This window comes from Musca domestica, unplaced genomic scaffold, assembly GCF_030504385.1.
Source record: "Musca domestica strain aabys unplaced genomic scaffold, Musca_domestica.polishedcontigs.V.1.1 1, whole genome shotgun sequence".
In the NCBI taxonomy this organism is placed as follows: Eukaryota; Metazoa; Arthropoda; class Insecta; order Diptera; family Muscidae; genus Musca; species Musca domestica.
In genome coordinates this window covers 13,573,848-13,598,052 of record NW_026712114.1, presented here as the reverse complement: position 1 = coordinate 13,598,052, position 24,205 = coordinate 13,573,848, and the positions used below count along the sequence as shown (strand labels likewise).

At 34.2% G+C, this 24,205-nt stretch overlaps 1 protein-coding gene across 18 annotated transcripts in view; it reads right to left on the bottom strand.

Annotated features, from left to right (window-relative positions):
* Positions 1-24,205, bottom strand: part of LOC101889073 (polypyrimidine tract-binding protein 2-like) — a 420,192-nt gene that overhangs the window by 130,924 nt on the left and 265,063 nt on the right. The window lies entirely within an intron of this gene.

The window sequence follows — 24,205 nt, the reverse complement described above, 5'->3', positions numbered from 1 at the left end:
CTTGCTGAGGCTGAATCGGCCCGAGCTAATGTTTGGTAGAAAGGTTTTTCTCTTGCCTCTGTTTGATAATGTTAAATTAACACTTTGTTAACACCCGCAACAAAAAAGGACGAGAGGATTTAAAATTGTTCTAAAACTCCAACCAACGCTGGGCTCGGAAAAAACACAAGAAGGTCAAACAAGCAACAGGGAAAATACCCATTAAAAATGGAAAATAAAATTCTGTAGGCATTTTTACGCTGGCGGCTGTGGCAAAGAAAACAGAAAATAAAAAAAATGTTTATATAAAAAAGGGATTCCAGCCTTTGGGCGGGTTTGCGCTAGCTAGATGCAATCAAGATTTATTAACTAACATTGTTAAAATCATGGTTTATTAACTGTTAAACAACAGAAAAATTGGCCATAAAGGCGATTTTAATAAGTTCTTTGCGGTTGGGGTTTTATGTTCTCGCAGGTGAATTTGGTCAGCATAAAAGCTTTAAAATGAAGGAAGGAAGGATTATTTTGTTGGGTAGTGGAAGCAAGAATTTCCATCAGTTGTGAAATCCTCACTCTTACAACTTACCATAGATGGTATAGATGGCATATATGGTTTATTGGCTTCGAGACTTACCTAAAATAGAGAAAATAATTTTTTATTAGTATCGAAGTTAATATATTTATAACATATTCCAAAAAAATATATATAATAAATAAAATGTATGTGATATAAAAGCAAAGAATAAAAGGTGAGAGTTTTAACCGGGCCGAAATTTATTTACCCCCACCCACTCGTTTAAAAATATGTCCATTGTTATCAGGTCTTTGAATCTCTCTACGACCCAAAATTTCAAATATTTAAGGATGCTTTGAGTCAATTGTAAAACCGAAAGAAATTTGACGTTCTTCAAATGTGGAGCTTGCAAGGATATTTCGAAGGCTTCATAAGAAATTTAAAGCGTAAAATCTTTAAGGATATTTGGAAGAAAATTCAATCAACTCGCAAATGTAAAATTTTGACTAGTTTTTTTTTTGAGGTCGTCCAGACGGAGCATTTTAAAGCGCATTTTTAAGGTTGCATTAAGTCGTCTAACTATGGAGTCTTAAAAACGTTTAAAAGTCTCTCCAATAATTCATTTTAAGGATATCTTGCAGGTATAGCTAAGCTATGCAACTGTGCTGTTTAAGGATATTTTAAAGACATCTTCAAGCAATTGAAATGTGAGATCTTAAGAATATTTTTTCAATTTTGATTTTGAGAATATTTCTGACCCATCTAAATTAGACAGATGATCTTTCGGCAAATCTCTTTAAGTAATCGAAAATGGATATTTTTACGATTACTTTGAAGGGCCTTCCCATCCCTCAAAGATATTCAAAGTGCAAATTTTAAGTCATTTTAACGTGGTGTTAGGAGGACTTTCGGTAGGAACTTTCTCCAAGTCATCCGTCGGATTTTGAGAATACTTTGAAGATTATTTTAAGGGCAATGTAAAAATCCCTCAAAGTCATAGTAACGTTAAATTGCAAGGATACTTTGAAGACCTCTCCAAGTGGGATGATTTTGAGGACTTCTCAAAAATGCACAGAAGTGGAACTTTTATGTTATTCAAACTCATTATTCATAGCATTCTAAGGACATTCGGTAATACATTTCAGATCACGTTTGGGTGATTTTTTTAAGATTGCTTAATTATTGGGATAACTCAAATTCAAACTTGGAATTTTAAGGATATTTTGAAGAACTCTTCAACCTGGAATTTTATGAAGATTTCGAAGGCTTCTCTGTGAAATGTTAAATATATTTTCAAAGCCTTTCTAAGCCGCCTAAAAATGGAATTTCTAGAATATACGGGAGAACATCTGTAAGATGATCAAACTGAAATTTCTATGGATATTTTTAAGCCTTTTGAGGGTTACTTTGAATACTAAAGATATTCAAAAGAGGATTTCAAGTTCCCCATACGTGGTCTGAAGACTATTCAGTTGTCTCAAGGTGGGTTTTTAAAAATATTCTTTTTTATATTCCTATTCGCGGATTCTTAAGGATATTTTGAAGGAAATGTAAAGCCTTTCAAATGTGAATTTTTACGGATGTTTTGAAAGATATTTCAAAATTTCCAATCGTCGATTCTTAAGGATATTTCAAGCTTGATGATGCTTAAGGATATTTGTTGAGGAATATTCCAAGCTTCTTAAATGTAAATTTTTAAGGACATTCTTGAGGGATATTATGTGGATTCGTGAGGATATTTTGAGAGATATTTCAAGTTTTCCAAAGTGGATTCTTAAGGATATTTCAAGCTTCGCAAAACTTGGATTCTTACGGGTACTTAAAGCTTCCCAAAAGAGGATTCTTAAGGCTATTTTTGAGAGATATTTCATGCTTTTTAAACTAGAATCCTAAAGAATATTTCAAGCACAAATCTGGACTTTTAAGGATATTTCGAGAGATATTTCATGTTATTTCAAGTCATTTCATTTTTTCCAATGTGGATTTTCCAGCTACACAAACTTGGATTCTAAGGATATTTTGAAAGATATTTTATATTTTCCAAAATGGATTTTTGAGGATATTTCAAGCTTCCCAAAAGTGGAATATTAATAAATCAATCTTTCCAAAAGTGCATTCCTAAGGATATTTCTTGAGGGATAATAGTTCAAGCTATTTAAAGAGGATTCTAAAGAACATTTCAAGCTTCGCAAGCCTGCATTCTAGAGAATATTTCAAATTTCCGATTGTGGATTCTTAAAGGTATTTCAAGATTCCCAAAAGTGGATTCCAAAAGATATTTCAAGCTTCCCAACTTCAATTGTTAAGGAGATGTTAAAAGCAAATGTAGTTTGTATTTTTTTATTTTAAAATTGAAAACTACTTAAAGCTCCTATATTTTTGAAACAATTCATAGTTAGGTTTTTTTTTGCGGAAAATCTCCAAAAAAAAAAGTTAAATTAATGGCAACAATTATACAAGTCAAATTACTTCCACAACAGGAGCTTTAAATGAAACTATTGAATACTATTTTATTTTTTTAAGATATTTACAAGACATTTCAAGCTTTCTAAATGTGGTCTTAAGCCCATTAAAAGTTCGATAAAGGTGGATTTAAGGAATATTATTGAAACGAACGAAACAACCTAAATATGCAATACCTAAGACTTCAAATTGAGGGATTTTTAAAGAGTTTTTAAGATATGTATTATCTTGAAGCTTTTAGGATAAATTTGAAAGTCTCTATACATTTTCCAAAATAATATGAAGTTTTTAAAAATTATAATTTATAAAAATCCGTATTAAATTGCAATTTTTTAAGATAATTTAAACGCTTTTGCAACAAAGGATTTTCCAGGCCAAAAAAAAAAATAATAATGTTAAGTATGCTTTAAAAACTTTGAAAACCTTTCAAAAATGATATTTTTTTTGATATTTTTATGTCGAATTTTGAAGAAATTCAACTGAATAAATATTCAGATATATGAAAAAGTAGGATTTACGAATGTAACTATGACTACAAAGAATCTAAACCTCAAACTAATCAATGATTTAAATGACTTCCATAAGCCGTATGAGTAATGACAGCAATTATACGCCACAAATCGCTTTGAAGAACTTTAATTATACTCATATTTTTAGGTGATCATTTTAAGAGTATTTGAAGTGTTCAGAGTAACTTTCAACGCATAATTGTTAAATATATTTCATAATGGAATGTTTTAAGGAATTTGGAAATGTGCTAATTTTATAAGAATTTTCGGCGCATTTTAAAGTCATTTTAAAGTGAGTTTTGAAGATATTCCCAAGTTTCTTCAAGCTCAAAACGGATGACATTTTTTAAAGAATTACCAAAATCATCCCAATTTAAAACAATCGATTTACAAAAGATATTTGTCCAACTGGAAATCTTTCAAAATATCTGTAATATAGATGCCTCATTAAAAAAACCAACAAAATCTTGAAACGAAATTCTTAAGTCTCCCCTATGTGAAGCATTATCCTTGTCACACCTTTATTTTCCTCAAAGATTTTTCCATTTTCTTCAAATTAAACATTTGTGGATTGTGGCAAGTTATGACTAAACCATTGCTCGCTATAAAAAGTCATTAAAATGTCGACTAATATTTCAAGCTACTACCAACCCAACAACCAACAAGTCAGAAAAATATGACCATTGAAACACACACACACACACCAACATAACTACAGGACAATAAAAAATATGTTTATTTTTCTACAACGATGATGACGACGGCTACAACAAATATTGACATTAGAAATACATGTTCATGATAAATAAAACAAAATCTAGAATGACATCAAAAAACAAACCACAACAACCGAGTAATTACAGAAATGGAAGATGGAAAAAAAAACAAGAGAGAAAGAAAAATAAAAAAAAAAAGAATAAAAAAAGACCATATGTTTATAAATGCAAAGCAGAAATGAGATCGAAAAAAAACTCATAACAATAAAAAATAAGAAAAAATAAAATTTCAACGTCTAGCCGTATGTCTAAAAATATTTAAAACCAAGAAGAAAAAAATTGAAAAGAAAAAAAGAGAAGCAAAAAATGCGATAGTCATAACTTTAAAATAAGTGTCATGCTGTAGATTTGTTTATATATTTCTCGGTTTTCATTTTCTTATTTCTCTTTTTTTTTATTAAATTTTATCCATCATGCTTTTTTCTGTTTGTGTCCTTTACTTTATATTTGCCTTTAAAATGTAGGCAATATAGGTCGGTTAAACAATACAACAAGGCAAACAGTACTGTTTTTTATTTCATTTTTTTCTCTCTCTCTCTTTCTCTTTTTTTTTTGTCTTCTCACATTTACTTAGTAGCTTAGGGCTCACACGTGCAACAATTGTGGAGTTTACTATTCGTTAGCATAGTGTAAATGTAAATGTGTGTGTGTAGTCACGGCTATGTGGGTGTGTATTCTCCATTAACGTAAACCTGCTGATGTTGCTTATTGTCACATATAACCACCGGAGCAGTAACATTACATTTGCGAATAACGACAAATGCATGGTGTTTGATGCGGTTAGCGAGAGAGAGGGAGAGGGGTGGAATGGGATGGGTCGGTGTGAGATGGAAGGATGGTTTGTTAATGCTTACGTTTTGGTAACTACTACTACCACTTGCCGGCAATCATGATGATGATGACGATGACGACATACAAAACAAACAATTACACGCACACAGACACACATCGTCTAACCTACCACTACTAAATCGTACATGATTTTCTTTTCTCACTTTTATTTTAGACACTTTATGTTGGCCATACACGTGAATGTGTTTGTTCGTCTGTCTGTCTGTCTGTGTTTTTGTCATCTAATGTTAACGTTTAATTGCATACATGTCCGTCCGAAACACATCCTGCCAGCCAGCCAGCAATCCAACCTGCCTGCCAGTCTGTCTGTCTATCTATCTTTAGGTTGTCTACGGATAATGGAAGAAGAAAATTTGCCTAAGCATATGTGCAAGTAGGTGGGTATGTGTGTGCAGCAGCAGTATGCTAGTGTGTGTGTGTGTCAATTTTTAATGTGCAAACGTTTGTGTTTTCTCTTAACACCGCCTTAATGTATGCAAAGCTTTTGTTATAGTTTCACTTCTCAACGATGACAACAAGAACCATGCTGATGTTGTTGTTGTTGCTGCTGTTTTTGTTGATTTTCTTTATTCTCCCATCGTTGTTTTTCTTTTTGGTGTCACTGCAAAGGCAAGCAATTTAACTGTTCATTGCACACTTCTGTCGGGTTGTATAAGTATTCTAATATATGAAGAAGAAGAGAGAAATTTGATATGTGAAAAATTTCCAATGGAGAAAATTTAAAACTCAGGCCTGTTCAAAACTGTTCAAAAGCCATTTGAACAATACCAACAATTATACGCCCCAAATAACTTTCAAGAAGGTTACTCATTCGCATTTCAATAGGAATTTTAACTTAACTTTTGCAGGTTAATTTCGATTTCTAAACGATATTCCAGTTTCCATAAACGAGGATTTTTAGAGGATAAGCTATCTAAACGAGGATTTTAAAAGAATATTTCGAATAGCCATCAAAGCCTCAAAAGGGTGTATTTTTTTAAATTTTGGAGGATAATTCAGTTTTGTAATTTTGGATTTTTATGGAGTTTTTAAAATCAACTTTGTTTTCTTATTTTATTTTTGTATTTTTAAGGATATTTTGTATCTTAATTAAAGACTATCATATTTAGGAATTTAAAAATATTTTGAAGGAAATTTTAAGCCCCATATTTCATGTAAATTTACCTTAAACATGAAATTTTAAGGGTATCCTTACGTCGTCTCCAATCTAAATTTTAAGGTTGCAAAAAACTCTGCAAAAGTGTTTTTTTTTTTTAAGAATATTTTGAAGGTATCACTAAGCTTATAAAATATTGTTATTTAAGGATTTTTAAAGTTCTTACAACAAATTCGCAAGGATATTAAAGACAAATTAAATTTTTCTAACCAGAAATTTTAAAGGACATTATGAAACTCATTGAAAACTCTTCGATACCGTGGCATTTTTAAGGGCATATTCAAACTCTTTCAGTGTAGAATTTTCGAAGATACGTTTAAGGCAAACATAAAGTAATATTCAAGGACATTTGTATACCACCAATACCAGCTAATAATAAAGGTACTTCGAAGATCGTAAAACAGGGATTTTTCAAGAATATTTTAAAGACCCAATTAAGCTATATAAACTTGCAATTTAAGAGATATTTAATTTTAAGGTTTCTTGAAGCTCTTCGAACGTGCACTTTTTGAAGGCAATTTAAAGCACTTTATATGTAGGCTTTTGGAGAGTAAATTTGAAGCACCACCTTAAAAATATTTTAAGGCATTAACTTCTCATCTCTCTAAACGCCTAAAATGCTCGGTTTTTAAGAACTTTTGAAGGAAATTATGAGTTCTCAAAATACGAACTATACGCAGTTTTTTAAGATTTTTTAGGACTCACCAAAAGTGGAATTTCCAGTGAAATGTTGAGGGCCTCTCCAAGAAATGCTTTGAAAACAATATGAATTTGAGAACAAGTGGAATTTTAAAGAATATTTTGAGCTCGCCAAACGGACTCTTTTTAAGGCTATGTAGAGCTCCTCAAATACAGTATTTATAAGAATAATTTGTTACTATCAACTGAGGAATTCTTAAGGACATATTGAGCTCTCCAAGCATGGTGTTTAAATTATTTTAGAACTGGAATTGTTAGGTGTACATTGTTCTCTTCAATATTTTGATATTGTATCGGAATTTTTTAAGTACCTTAAACGTAATTCTTTTTTGATGGCCTCTCCAAGAAGTTCATTGAAAACAATATGAATTTGAATACAAGTGGAATTTTTAAGAATACTCTAAGATATTTCTGAGTTGTATTTGATATATTTCCCTGAATATCGTTGTTGCGGAGTGCATATTACGGCTGTGGGTAACACATATGACAAATCGAATAAACAATATATATGGGAGCTATAGCTATATCTGAAGCGATTTTCACCAAATTTGACATACCAGACTCAATTCGGTCGTAAGAGCCAAATTTCATCCAATTTGGGCAAATATTAGACGCTTGGTGCACAATCCAAAGTAAATCGGACGAAGTTATATATGGAAGCTATATCCAAATCTGAACCGATCTCGATAAAATTTAGCAAATGTACTTCTGAGCTGTATTTGATAAATTTCCCCAAATATTGTTGTTACAGAGTGCATATTACGGCTGCGGAGGACAAAAATAACAAATCGGATAAACATTATATATGGGAGCTATAGCTATATCTGAACCGATTTCGATCAAATTTGGCATACTTATTTTGAGGTCCAATCTGATCGTACGTGCAAAATTCCATACTATTCAGACTGATATTACACGTTTGGTGCACAATGAAAGGCAAATCGGACAAAGATATATATGGGAGCTATTTCTAAATTTTGACCGATTATCTCCAATTTCAATAGGGTTCGTCCTTGGGCCAAACAAATGATTTGTGCAAAATGGATAGGGCAATAAATGAGAACTGTACTTTGTTTACAAAAATACATGGACAGACGGACATGCGTAAATCGAATCAGAATGTGATTCTATGCAGATCATCAAAAGGAACTATGGGTCTAACTCGTTTCCTTTTGCTGTTACAAACAAATGCACAAAGACATAATACCCTGACCACCTTGTGGTGTAGGGTATAAATATGATTCATGAAGTCGAATTTTTAAAAGAATCAGAGCCCTCTAACCCTTAAGCTGCCCATTAAACTCAAAGTTTTAAATAACATTTTCAAGGCTTCTGTAATATAATCCCTTATATTTAAAACCATTATTTTCATTTTTGTAATCTTTTGATAGAGTTTATCTCAGACGAAGGTTCTTTCCCTATACAAAGATTCCTTGGTATAAGCACGAGTTTCTTGGCCTCTATTTTACACCGAATTTCCATTGGCTTCCAATTGTTATGCCACTGTGACCCTTTGCTAGTTGTTGTTAACATTCTCTTAATGTTTATTATTATTTTTTTTTTTTTTTTTTTCTTTCGGTTTCGTTCATTTCATTCGCTTTTCTGGTATTTTAGGATTCATTCCCCAACACTTTGAACGCTGGTGTCGGCTCTCAAGATAATGCCGTTGTGTTGGCATTGCTAGGCATGCTTATGCTAGTGTTCATCTTCTACTTCTTGTCTGCAAAGCTGTTAAAACAGGCTTAGACCAGAAAATAGAATTCATCTACCACATGGTGTATGAGAAACAAGTGAAAACAATTTCCCACTAACACACACACGCACATACTCACACTGCTCACAGCCAAAGCCCAGTGAGTATAGTCATCATATACGTGAAGTGGATTCTTATGATAACATTTTCACTTCTTAGTATATGAGTCGTGTTTTTTCGTTCTTAGTATGAATGTGAGTGTGTATGACTAAGCCCATGTATGTGTCTGTGTGCCTTTTTAAACACAGCCATAGTGTGTGTTTAACGAGCATTTAAGTGTGTCAGCATCTCATGCATGTTCTGAAAAGTGTTTATGAATATTTAAATAACGTTTGCTATTTTTTCTGTTTGTATAATGTAAACATACATACACACACACACACACAACCGCTCATACATATAGTCTTTAAGACAAACATACATCTCTTAGAGGATGCATATCCTACACTACATCATACCGGCATTACGACTACTTAAATATTTGATGGCATAGTCTCTCTTAACTGTTGTTGTTGTTGTAGCCGTTGCTGTATGTTTAAAACTTAAGACCATAAATGCATACAGATTCCTAACAACAATATACTATATATTATCAATGTCTACAAATGTGTGTATGATTGTGTGTTCGACGGAGACATGTTGGCGTTCATGTATGCCAGTCTGTAAGTAGTTAGTTTTAAATTGAAATAATTTCTCAAAAAGAATGCTAAAGAACTACTAACTCGAATCCGATTGAGAAAATTATTTTATGAAAATCATAGGAATTATTGAAATTGTAATAAATTTGTGAATTAATAATAATCATACGCATACCAGACATATTTTGAATGCATAATAATAATAATAATTATATGTTCGGGGTTTCCAAGAATAAATACGGCGCGCATGCAGGGTTGAGATATGCAATAATTGGAAATAAATTGAAAATAAATTTATAACGAAATTAAATTTTTAATGAGCTTTAGTGCATACCTATTATGTAGCACGTAATTTAAAGGGATTTTCATTGCAGAATTTTTAAACTTCATTAAGGCCTTTCAAGTAATACAGGATGAGATGAAAAAACTGCAACCAACTTCAGACTGCAGTCATTTCTAAGCCACTCGTCCGACAGCTGTTAAAAATATTCCAGTGACAGGTTATTATATTGTTTACAAGCGTACAAAAGAAATTTGGTGAGAATTTTCAAGAAAAAAAGTTATTCGTGATGGAATTCAAGTGGCTGGAAAACCACAAGTGGCTATCGGAAGAGCACTCCAGCATTTAAATGTGAATGAGTCTTTTGTGTCCCGTACTATGGCTTGTTACTGTGAGACTGGCAGCGTAGCCCGACGTCAGGGAAGTAGACGGAAGAAAACAGCAACATCAGCAGAAATGGTTCGAAAAGTACAGAAGTGACGCAGTGGCCGAAAAATGACTCGTGAGCTGAACATATCGCAATATTCTATTCGGCAAATATTGGAAAATGAGCTCAGGGTAAAGCCATTGAAATTCCAAAAAGTGCAAGAACTTACACTGCAACAGAAGGAAAATAGACTCAGAAGAGCTAAAGAGTTGCTTCACTTGGCAGAAAGTGTGGAACTGCCGATTTTGTTTTCTCCGATGAGAAAACGTTCGTGGTTCAGCAGTTTGTAAACAAACAAAACAATCGTCGGCCATGGTGTGGTCCGACATAACAGCCGATGGTCGCTCTCCGCTCGTATTAATCGACCGTGGAATCAGAATAAATGCCGAATATCATCGCGAAAATATTCTGGAGGTTGTATTAAAGCCTTGGGCACGCAAAGATTTTGCCGCAGACCTTGGATATTCCAACAGGACTCATCACCATCGCACTCAGCATGCGCCTCCAAGAATGGTAACAAAATGAGGTTTCCAGCGCACAATGGCCACCAAAATCTCCGGATACCAATCCGTTGGACTATTGTGTCTGGAGTTTTTTGGAAATCAAGGTTGGCAATAAAAAACCAAAATGTTGGTTTCATTGGCCGTTTGAATGTCATAATTCGTGCCAAAGGTGATCAATTGGAACAAATCTAAACTTATTCTAAAATTTGAGGCTATTTCCGACATTTTTTTTTTTTTTTTGCTTTCATTCAATAAAATTTAAAAAAAAAAATTAAATTAAAAATTATGGCGTTTGAATTTGTTGGAGTTTTTCATCTCACCCTGTATTTAGCTAGGCTTTATCATATATTTTTGGTACTTGAAATGTGGATAATAAGGATATTTTGAGAAAATCGAAGGCGACCCTTCAAAGATATGCTGAGCTTTCCAAATATGTGATTTCCAAGTATATGAAGTTTTCTCCGAACATGCGATATTTAAGATCATTTTCGTTCAATATTTATTAGGCTCCCTGAACAAAGAATATTTTCTAGTATTTTCTCTGTACTCGAATGTATGGATCATTAAAATTTTTATGGAATTCTTACAAGGGTTTTTCTAGGCTCTCTAAATGTGGATTTTTTAAAAAAATATTCACAATTATTTTAAAGAATAGCTTATAAATACCTCTCATCTCCCTTGCTTAAAATTTTCTCAACTTCCTAGACCTTGATTTTTTCCATCCTGGCATTTTCGCTTAATTCTCCCATGCAAAAGGAAAAAAAGACCTATAAAAACAGCGTTGCAAAAAGTTTTTTCTTCCCACCACCCTTTTTTTTTGGTTGTTGGTGTTTAACTTAATTTGCTGCCATGTTATGTGCAACAAATGAGTAGAAAGTGAAGGCAAAAGAAGCGCACAAAAGAAACTCCAAACAAGAAGCAAGCAACAGGTTGCCAGGAATGATATGCCACCAATAATATTCTTCTACTTTCTTACTAACACACACACACACATGTACACAGATTTAATGCCACCAACACCATCATCATAATAAAGTAAAAAACCTCTGGATTCCAAAAGTATTGAAAGATAAGGAAGCGAAATGAATGGAAACGTTTATTTTGTGTAAGGTTTCTTAAGAAAAGAAGAGGAAAATTCCAAAGACGCACAAGAGAGATATTGCATTGGTTTTTTTCTTCCTATGGCACAGCATCCTTGTAAAGATCCTTACGTTTGCATTGCGGGATTTGCTCTGGTCTGGGCGTCTTTTCCATCTGCACAAAGAATGAAATTCACCAGGAAGAAACCTTTATAGTTGATTACAGCAGCTCAGGTGAGTTATGGGGTGGAAGGTGGGGGTTGGGAATGATGTAAATATATATCCTGGATTCTTTGGCTGGCCATTGAAATTTTCTTTTAATGTAATATGCAGGGCATGATGCAGATGACGTTATTGGTGTAGAGGCGTTGGGGTAGCGCCCATTGGCTGACTGGCGGTTAAAAGTTGAGGAAATTAATCTCCTTTACTTAGCATTGCTGATGCTACTGCTCTTTGGTTGGTTGGTTGGTTGGTTGGTTGGCTGCAGGAACATCATTGCATTCACATCATCGTCATTATCATTTAAAAGCGCATTAAAAACTTTTTAGATTAATTTTTGTTTTTTCTTTTCAGCTTCAACTTCTGTATGCCATCATATCCTCGGCCTGGTTTTATTTGTGTTGTGTTTCGAGGTTTTCCTGCATAACCACTACATTGTTTAGACAGGAGAAATGGGAAAAGTGAAGAGTTAAAGAGGTGTGGATTTGAAATGGGTAGTGGGAAACGATCGGCCTGGTAGAAAATTTTGGAAGTTTGGGTCTAAAAGGCCCAAAGGATGGCCAAATGATCTTCATCACTTAGCATTAGCAATTAAAAGATCATACGCCCTGTGGTACCCCAACCTGATTAATAATCATCGTCATGATAGGTCTTCCTCAAAAAAATATCTCAAATAAATTAAGAATAGTCAAAACCTGTTCAAAATTTATTGACAGACTTCGCAAAAGGCTTCCCTTAAATCCGTTTTTTGGAAACAAGTCTCTTAATTTCCTGATTAATAATCATCGTCATGATAGGACTTCTTCAAAAAAATATCTCAAATAAATTAAGAATAGTCAAAACCTGTCCAAAATTTATTGGCAAACTTCACAAAAGGCTTCCCTTTAATCCGTTTTTTGGAAACAAGTCTCTTAATTTCAAAACTATTTTAATACCACTAACCGATTGCGTATGAGGGATGAATATATCACATACGTCCCACCGTACCCAATATATTTCTTCGTTCACCATTGAATATGATCAGTTACAAGCTCATACGCCCTCAAATACCCAGAGGACTTACTTTTATAACTTATAAAAATTAACTTTCCTTATCCAAATGCTTAAAATGTTCATACCTTCCTCCCTCACCAACTTGGAATTCGTCTTTATTGTAATAAGTCTTTACCATAAAAAAAAGGATTTCATTCACTTTTCCTCGGAGATAGAGCTGGAGCATTAGTCGTCGTAACTGTAACTATGTGGCAAGAGTTGTGGTTGGCATCACAGCACAAGCTCACTATGAATGAATGAACGAACGATTCTAAACAAAATCTTAACTAACTCAGTTGTAGACATTAAATTGCTAACCAGGAGCATGCCGAACACAACAAGAACAACGGCAACAACATTAAACCGGAACCAAAGGTAACATTAAAATAAAAACAAATATAAGAGGGAAAGACAGGGAGCTCTGGCTGGTGGCAGGCAGCAACATTGATGTTATTTTTTAATTTAAACTTTGAATTGTAAATTATTTCATTTTGAAAGGTTGAAAGGTGCAATGATTCCAGGCAAATAAACATGATAGAAAGACGAACGAAGACAAAATAAAAAATAAAAAAAACGAAAAGTAGGAACGCAGCAAACAACAAAAAAACGTGCCGCATGAAGATATTCAAAAACCCAACGTCTGCCGGGGCCAGGTCTGGCCAACAAATGCAATATACTTTCCCGCAAGAGAAGGGAAGAAGGAAAGAGATCGGAAGGAAATGCCTCAGTTAAAAATGTAAATGGCTGGTAATTTGCATGAAAGCTTGAGTGCAATAATGGTGGTCAGAGTCCGGCGCAGTTATTCAGTTATTCTACGCCCAGCAGGGAAGGGTATGTGTCTAGCAAGTCAGCCAGCTAGCCAAGTCTGCTTTATTGTGTGCATCACTTTAGTTCCAGTCAAAAACCTGTTGAAAGCCCAACCAACACAACTCCAACTCCTTTCGATAAAAAAGCAACAACAACAGCAAAAATCTCTCATGTACAAACCATTTACTTCAAGCATGATTTTTGCCTGGTTGATTTTGAATGAGAAGCAAAAAATCAAAAAAAAAAAAAAAATAAAGTTGAGAAAAATAAAAAACACCGGCTACAATAACCACCGCCAAACCATTTATATTCTCAACTATTTTAATTTATGTAAATTGTTGGGCTTTACTATTTTTTAGGTTGTTGTTTCTTTTTTCTCTCGTTGAAAAGTGGGCGAGACGACATCATTGCTTAGGAAATTGCCGGCAATCAATAAAGAGTAAAGGTTGATGGTTTCAAGAGGAAATATTTGCAGTTAAGTAATAGCAAGGAATTGGGTCATAAATCGAGATTATGAAAGGGTAAAAAAATGTTTTAAGTCTGGAAAAAGAAATTAAGCTAAAAAGTCTTAAATGGAAGACGAGTGTGCGTATACTTTGTAAAAAAAAATTAATATTCAGTATACGCCCGAAATACCTTATTTATAATAATCATACGCTGTCGTGTGTAAGAAGAAAAATATTTGGCTTAATACAGGGTGAGATGAAAAAAAACTGCAGCCAACTTCAGACTGCTGTCATTTCTAAGCCACTCGTCCGACAGCTGTTAAAATTATTCCAGTGACAGCTCATTATATTGTTTACACGCGTGCCAAATCATTTTGGTGAGAATTTTTCAGAAAAAAAGTTATTCGTGATGGAATTCAAGCGTGATAGTGTGATTTCTTATATTTGGCTGGAAAACCACAAGTGGCTATCGTTAGAGCACTCCAGCATTTAAATGTTAATAAATCTTTTGTGTCTCGTACCATCGCTCGTGACCATGATACTGGTAGCGTAGCCCGACGTCAAGGAAGTGGCCGGAATAAAACAGCAACATCAGCAGAAATGGTTCGAAAAGTAAAGAAGCGACTTGACCGAAGCCCGCGTCGCAGTGGACATTCCGCAAATACTGAAAAATAAGCTCGGGGTAAAGCCATTAAAATTGCAAGAACTTACACCGTAACAGAAAGAAAATAGATTCAAAAGAGCTAAAGAGTTGCTTCGTTCCGCCGAAAGTGGTGAACTGCCGAATTTTGTTTTCTCCGATGAGAAAACATTTGTTGTCCAGCAGTTTGTAAACAAACAACATGCTCGTGTTTACTTGCCAAAGAGGTCAGCTGAAAATGTGCACCTTCGGTTGGCCACCAGAACTCAAGCTCCGGCCATGGTGATTGTGCCATAACAGCCGATGGTCACTCTCCGCTCGTATTAATCGACCGTGGCATCAGAATAAATGCCGAATATTGTTGCGAAAATATTCTGGAGGGTGTATTAAAGCCATGTACATTCCAACTCAGCACCATCGCACTCAGCACGCGCCACCCAAGAATGGTTACAAAATAAGGTTCCTCGTTTCATTTCCAGCGCACAATGGCCACCAAAAACCCTGTATACCAATCCGTTGGACTATTGTGTCTGGAGTTTTTTCGAGAGCAAGGTTGGCACTAAAAGCTACCAAAGTGTCGATCAATTCAAGCAAGCGCTTCGCCGGGAATAGACCAAAATACCGCAGAGCAACATTCGGACAGCGTGTGACGGTTTCATTGGCCGTTTGAAGGCCATAATTCGTGCCAAAGGTGAACAAATCTAATATATCTAAACTAACTCTAAAATTTGAGGCTATTTCCGACATTTTTTGCTTTCATTCAATAAAGTTAAAAAAAAAAATAAAAATTTTGGCGATTGATTACTTATTTTCTTCCAAACTATTTAACCAAGATATATAATTTATTCTGAGATTTATATTAAAATTGTATGTTCAATATTTCTTCTTTTGACACTTTTTTGTTCAATTGAAAAAAATATCGAAATACTTTCATGTTTTCTTTTGGGAATTATTATTATTTTTTTTTTTATTTTATTTATTTATTTATTTATTTTTTTTTTTTTTGGTTTTGTGAAATGGGATTTCTTCTCTAGGGTGACTTATATGGAAATGTGACGAATAATATGTTTGTCTTTGACGCCATTCTTGCAATTCATTTGCATGATGCTTTATAGGAGAATCGTACCCAAACACACAGGAAGTTCAATTTTAGCCATAAAATGTGTTTCTTTTAATTTTTTTTAAATTCTTTGCGTTTAGGTTGGATGCAGACTCTTGATGTTTTTCGGAACCTATAGCAGAATTGTATAACAAATAATTTTGTAAATTTTTTTGAATTACTACGATCCCGTTTAAAAGCAGTTGTTTACCATATTTAAAAAAGGACCTAGAAGGTCCGTTAAAAATTCACAATATTGTTATCAGTAATATTATAATATTATCAGTATTATAATAATATTATCAGCACTTCACATCTAAAATGCAAGGATATAAGGAATCTTAATCGGAAAATAAACAAAAAAAAAAAAAAAAAAAATTGGAAGAGGTTTGCTTTGCGAAAAATGCTAGGTTGCATGTAGACTCTTGATGTCTTTCGGAACCTATAGCAGAATTGTGTTACAAATAAATTTGTATATTATTTTCAATTTCTACGATCCCGTTTAAAAGCAGTTGTTGACCATATTAAAAAAAAGGAACTAGAAGGTCCGTAAAAAAATCACAATATTGTTATCAGCAATATTACTGAAGGCACCTTACATCTAAAATGCTATATCTTTACATTTTAGATGTAAAGTGGAATCTTAATCGGAAAACTAAAAAAAAAGAAAATAAGGGAAAGAGGTTTGCTTTGCGAAAAATTCTAAACTTTCTTTTTTTCTTTGGAATTAAGAAAAAAAAATAAATTTGGTCGAATAGAAAAGTGTTGCAAAATACTTCTACAATTGCGTATCTACTTTGTATTTCATAAGCAATAGTTTAAGAGCGTATAATTAATATTACCATGTGGCGTTGCTCATACGTTAGTCGCGCAAAAACGTAGAAAGAACATATTTTTCTTTTAATATAAAATCTATACACTTTATTTCAACAAAAATACATCTATCTATCTAACCACCTGCCTAAAAACAAAATTCCAACATCAATTAATAAAACATTTAAAATAAAAATTAAAAAAAAAATCTGGACGTAATTAAAACCCTAAAAGCTATGCAAAGAGAGAGAGAGCGAGAGAGAGAAAAAAATAATTTATTTAGGTACATAATTATTGAAAAATTCCAAAAATATTTCCAATGAAAACCATACCTCAAAGTCTGACCTTTGTTCAATTAAAATAAAATTGTATGCTTAATTTACTGCCCAGCAGCTGAAGACGATGATGATGGATAGTGAGGAGGAAAAATATTTCAATTACTTTCATAAATTCCTTAAATAAAAACAACGACCAGGATAATGGAAAGACGGGCAAGGGAAAGCAAAGAAAATTCTAAGCTAAAATGAATCACCATCACTACTAACTAACAAATTCCTTTAATCAAGTACATATTTGTCAAAAAACCCAAAAAAAAAAGAAGAGAGAGAGAGAGAGGGAAAATGGAATGTTGTTCTGCTTGTTATTGCTGCAGGAACTCAATGGGAAAAAAGCAACAGGACTCTGATAAGAAAATGTAAAACAAAATTCTAAATAAATGAATAGTAAATCGAAATGATTGCTCAAGTAGAAAATTTGTTTTTTTTCTAGTTTCAGACAAGCTGAAAATGCCTGACATGCTCTGTAAAGCGCATTTGTCCAAAGAAAGGGAGGAAGAAAAAAAAATCGGAATGAAAACTCTTGGCCAAAAAAATTGGAACAGGAGTAAGTTTACACACAGAGAGAAAGAGAAAATCTCCCATTGAGAATCAATTGCTGAATTAATTTCAATCTAACCAGAAATATTGTGCCAACACAGAGACTTAGTTCATGTATAAAATACAGCTCAACAATTGTTGAACATAACTACAAGAACGAAAGAAAAGGAACAGAAACGGAAATGCCAAAGGAAGAGCCATAAACCAAAACAAAAAAACAAACCAGAAAACAAATCGACTAACTGGTGCTGCTGCTCCAGGACAAAAAAGCATACTGCAAACTTTCAACCATGATTTCAACACAAAAAGGAGCAAAACCCCCACCCAACTCAGTGCAGATCCTTAAATGTAAACATAAAACCATAAAAACCAAAATGAACATTCAAAATCAACAGGGGAATAAACCAAATGAAAATACGGCAACTCCCTCTGACCCCTCTTGGCCCAGGCACAATAAAAAAGCCAACGAAAAACAACAGCCATATGCACTAGTACCAGAACTATAAGGCATAGGGGAGGTGGAGTGGGAATATAAAAATAGTTTATTGAATTGTGGATGCTTCAACGGTAAGAGGTTGTCAGCAACTCAACAACCATAGAAAAATTAAAAAACAAAAAAAAAACAAAAACGAAGCAAAAACAGGGAATACCGCCGCCAAAAACAGAACAAAAAAAATCCTGCAAACGAAATGAATCAGAATAACAACAGAAGAAGTATAACAACTGGCAAAAATTCAACCGGAAACCGGAAGTGTTGCTGAAACACTAACGATGATGAAAACAACAACGACTTAACCGACAGATATGCTGTTCAGACAAAACCTATGTTCCTTTCTTTCGGGTTTACTTTTTTGAGGGGATGAATTGTCGATTTTTTTTTTGCTCTGTTCCTGATGTCTGTCACCTAGCATAAAAAATCGAGTGGCGAAAAAAATCAAATGATGAATGTTGTTGCCTTCAATTTATGAATATTGAACTGGCGGGCGAGAAAAAGTCATCATCACACTGTCTCTTAATATCTCAACACAACCGTCACAAATTGGCCAAATGCCAAAGCAAAGGAATTATGAATGTTCTACGGATTGTGTTCGTTTACTTTAAATAACAATGAAAACAGAAAATCCAAAAAATCATAAAAAAATGTCGAAAACATGTAAAGAAGAGTTGATTAAAAATAACTATTGTTCAGGGTCTTACATTTGAAAGCGAGAGAGTGAAAAATACAAAAAATAAAACTAGAATATATTTATATTGAATTCTTAAAATCAATTCATTCATGGACATTACTTGAAAATAGTTTTAAAACTGTAAGTTGTACACAATTACGTATGAGTGTTATTATTCAAGAAGACCATGAGGGCGTATGATGTACATTGTATGCATCATACGCCCCGTGCTCAGATTTTACGATTAAGCAGCAAATAGTAAGGTATTATAAGAGAGTTTCAACATTTTTATACCCTCAGCCATATGACTGCAGAGGGTATATGTCATTTGATACGGCCAAGACGTGCCTAATCGAAATAACGATTTTAGATGCTAGGTCTCTTTGAACCAAATCCGTTTGAAGACATTTGGGGTTGATCTAGCAATGTCTGTCCGTCCGTCTGTCTACTAGCTGGTGTGCACAATAACTCTCGAAGGGAGTAGCCAAGTTCGGAGATGGGATCGGTCCACCCCTTCCGGTACCTCCCCTAAAAAAGGTCGAAATTTAAAAAAAAGAGAGAAATTATGTTCCGATTTGGCTCCAATAGTTGCATCACTGTTACATCACGTGAGAAAATTGAGAATATCGGTTCACTCCATCAACCACGAAGCGGCAAAATTTTGAATAATTTTAACTCTTCTAAAATGTGTGTGTTGTCTTCAAAGCACACACATCACAATATTTTAATTAACCCAAGGTCTGGTGTGAAGATCAGTCCACTCCATCTGGTACATCCCTTACATAGAGTCAACATTTTAAATATCCATAAAGGCCATAAAATGCGAAATTAAAATCCGATTCCATTCAGACGTGGTACTTCTCTATATTTCTATTAACACAAGATCTGTTATAAAGATGGTAGAGATCTGACTAGTCCTTCTGAAGGGAAGAGAAGGAAACAAAGAAACAGAATTTAAAATAACCATAAAACTTCGGATTTCACACATTTCAATAAGATCTTCACAAGATCTTCTGTGAAAACGGGATATATAGGTCAACTACTTCTTGTACTCGCCCCACAAAGGGTTAATTTTATGAATATTCATGAAATTAACATCCGATTATATTCAGACTTGGTACATCTCAATATTTCCATCAACACAAGATCTGTTATGATGATGGTAGAGATCGGATCATTACTTCCTATGCCTCCCCACATAGGGTTAAAGATTTTGAAAAACAAAATGTTCAAAAAAAAAAAACAAAAAAAAAAAAAAAAATCGAACTAAGCATCCAAATCTCTTCAAATTCCACACACACAAACCTTTTTGGAAACACGACCGATAACCTACTAACCGAGCATTGGCTGAGACTATACATCTGTCGATAAGACTGGCTAATAATTTTAAACTTGTTTTTATACCCTCCACCATTCTATGGAGGGTATATTAGCTTTGTCATTCCGTTTGTAACTCCTCAAAATATTCATAATAGACCCTACAAAAGCGGAGTGGGTACTACAGCCCATGACAAAAAATTTGGTATGCAGGTCCATGTCTTCGTATAGCCCCCATATAACGGTACATTCCGATATTCGGTATTTTGATGATTTCAGAAACATTATTCACCGGAATCCTTTCAAATTTCGTATTGGTAGATCTTAATGGGTACTACAACCTATGGCAAAACATTCTGTATACAGGTCCGCGTCCTCGTATAACCATGATTTTTGCGACATTATTCACCGTAGTTTTAACAAATTTCGTATTTAAAGTTCCTAATAGGTGCTGCAGTTTATGACTAAAAATTTCGTATGCACGTCCAGGTCTTCGTATAGTCCTGTTTTCATTTAAATTGTAGTTTTCGATTTTTTTTTGAAAATTTTCTAGTTCCTTCCAAATGGTGGAGGGTATTAAAAGTTCGGCCCGGCTGAACTTAGCTGCTTTTTTACTTTTTCCATTTTTTTTTTTTTTTTTGGTAAATTTTGAAATTTTGAGTCATTCTAAAAGAGATGATAGAAAGATGCTTCCCTATAGACGTTTTTATTCGTAAAGATTCTTGGGAAGTCACAGTTAAATCAAGAAAAGAAAAAATCGAAGTTCATAGAGTGGCCCCAATTATTTAGGAATCATCTGTGATGCTTTCCAACTTCTTTATACCAAATAATTACAGATTTTTTATGAAATGACCACAGCTCTAATTTTCTACACATACTTGCTAGCTACTATATTGGTTTCTTTTTTCGCCATAATTTTGAAAATGTTTTCCCTAATTTAAATAAATTTTAAATTTACAATATCTATGGAGGTACCCAAAAACACCGTTCATTCCCCACTCTCCTCCCCTCCTGGAAAAACATTAACCAAGAATTTTAAACAACTGTTTGGTGGTTCCGTATCGGTCAGGCAAATAACAATAACAAAACCACATGTCAATATTCTGTTACGGTTAGCAGCAACACACACACACAACTTTGTCTAAGACAACAACTGAGAGAAAAACTTAAACAAAACTTTTGGTGGGAAAAGTTTACAAATCCCAGTTACTTTATTTCACTTTCTGTGTGTGTGTGTGTGTATATTCTATTTTATTGTTATGATTTGGAGAAAACCGCCCAGGCGATACTACCGAAACAAGAAAACAAAAAAAAAATAAATAAAGGAGGTATTTGGAAAACCACCATAAGAAAGAGAAACCACCACTAGGCAACAGCGGCATGTTAAATGGACCTAAATTTGTAGGCGGCTCTTTGGAAATGTTCACAAACAATAGAAGAAAGAGTTGGAGGGAAAAGACAGCCATGTTGTGTGTGTTTCCCACACAAAAGCCTGGCAGGATTTTTTGGACATCTTGTTGGGGTTCTTTGTGAAATAAATACCCACCCATCCACCACAGAATTATACACGCACAATGAATGGCGTTAGATTGGCCTAGTCAATCAGCCAGGCAGGCAACCAACAAACCATCTGCCAAACATAAGCTACTGCTAAGCATTTACCTCTTTACCAAAAAGCCCTTAAGGTGAGTGCTGTTGTTGGCATGATAGCTTTTGTGTTTACCGCCACCACATCACCCTCCACCAAAAACCCAGCTATGGCTCTGCTATTGTAATATTTGCTTAAAGGAAATGTGGCAGGGGCTTTTTAATTAGACTAAACACAATATATACCAATAAACACACACAGGCACAGGCACAGATTGATCAGAAAGTAATTTGCATAAATACTTGGAAGTAAAACGAAAAAAAAAAAACTGTTTAACATCAGCAACAAATGGAGCACTCTCCCCACCCTCTTCTATCTGCCGCTTCTCCATGGCCTGTCATAGCAGCTAAGCATGTTTCATTAGATATGAGTAGCTGATTTTGCCAACCAACCAACCATCCTCAAAAAATTTTCCCATAGACATGATGCTGACAACGTTGATAGCCATCTTATCTAGCTCTTCAGCTAAGAAGCCTCCCAAGAAGTAGAGAGAAAAAAAAATGATTTGAAATGCTTTGAAAAGCCATTTTTCCTTGTGATAAATTTTCTATGATAACCACGAAGACTAAGAGACCACCATCACCACCACGACGACGACCAACATCACCTGCTGGCTTTTTTGCCTAGATCCCCAGGCTTTTCCAGGACCTCATAATAACAATCAAAATAATAAGTGGTTAAGTGCTACCACAAGGAATATTTTTGAAGCTGGCTCCTTTGTGTGTTGCTCTTGGAAAGCAACAACAACACCAACAACAATTATCATAATTAGCGTGCGTTTTTCGATTATATGACACATTGTCTATGCCAGAAACAATAATGTAAATTAATTCCTTGGCATTTAACATTTACCCTTCTCAGAGCTTCGGTGCTAAGCTCTTTGAATACTAATTAAGTTTGTGCTTAAATAGGCATAAAGTTTATAAAACAAAAACAAAACAGCAACACCAACAACAACAAAGAGTTATTGTTCGGGGTATTTCACAAAGAATAGGTACCCCATAAACAATTACATCTATAATTGATAATAAACGGTAATGAATCAGAGGGGAGAGGGGGACAAAGGTAAAATTGTAACAGGGATCAAATAATTTCTAGGATACAAAGCTCAGAAAAAGTTTTTGTTGTTGTTTTTGCTTTTTTTTGGAAAAGATTTCAGACCGTAAATGCTGGGATATATCTTCTAGGTTACAAAAAGAATACAGAAGATTTTATATTTTTGTTATGGTAATATGCCCAGGGGTTTTCAAGGAAGCTTACAACAAATCACTGAACAGGAAGAATTTAAAAAAATTCCAAAAATTTGAAATTTTTTGAAAAAGCCAAAAGCTTTTTTGGATTTGGCCACATTTTCCATTTCTGAGAAGGAGTGCTATTTGCCGAAACATGGACTTGTATTACCCATATTTTGCCAGGAGGTCCTTTCCATGGCTGGTTTGTCAAAATATAGATCAATAACAAACAGAACAAATAAAAAAGCTGTAAGTTCGGCCAGGCCGAACTTTTAATACCCTCCACCATTTGGTACAGATTTGGCAATTTCCAAAAAAGAAAAAAAATAAATAAATAAATAAATAAAATAAAATCCGTTAAAAATTCTGTTAAAATATTAAAAATACTGAATGCTTATACGACGACGTGAACCTGCATAGGCAACTTTTGTCATAAGTTATTACAATATTTAAAAGCGAAACTTAAAGAAAAATCTGTTTATAATGTAGCTAAAATCATCAAAATACCGAATATGGGGGCTATACGAAGACGTGGACCTGCACAGACAATTTTCTGGCATGAGCTGAAGTATCCATTACGAACTTCACATGCGAAATTTGAAACAATTCCGGTGAATAATGTCGCTAAAATCATCAAAATACCAAATATCAGGGGGTACCGTTATTTGGGGGCTATAGGAAGACGTGGACCTACATGGCTCATATTTTGACTTAGGATGTGGTATCCATTACGAACTTCAAAAACCAAATTTGAAACGATTCCGGTGAATAATGTCGCTAAAATCATCAAAATACCGAATATCGGGAAGTAACGTTATATGGGGGGCTACACGAAGACGTGGACCTGCACAAATAATTTTCTGTCTTAGGCTGTAGTATCCATTACGAACTTCAAATGCCAAATTTGAAACAATTCCGGTGAATAATGTCGCTGAAATCATCAAAATACCGAATATCGGGAGGTACCGTTATATGGGGGCTATATGATAACTTGAACTACATGGCCCATTTACGAACTTAACCTGCCTACTGGCAAAATATACATGTGTGCAAAATGTTAGCCTTTTATCTCAATTTGTTCGAAAGATAGCGTGATTACAACAGACAGTCAGACAGACAGACGGACAGACAGACAGCAGACAGATACACAGACAGACAGACGGACATTGCTAAATCGTCTTAGAATTTTACGCTGATCAAGAATATATATACTTTGTTGGGTCTGACATGAGCATTTCGAGGAGTTACAAACGGAATGACAAAATTAATATACCCCCCTCCAT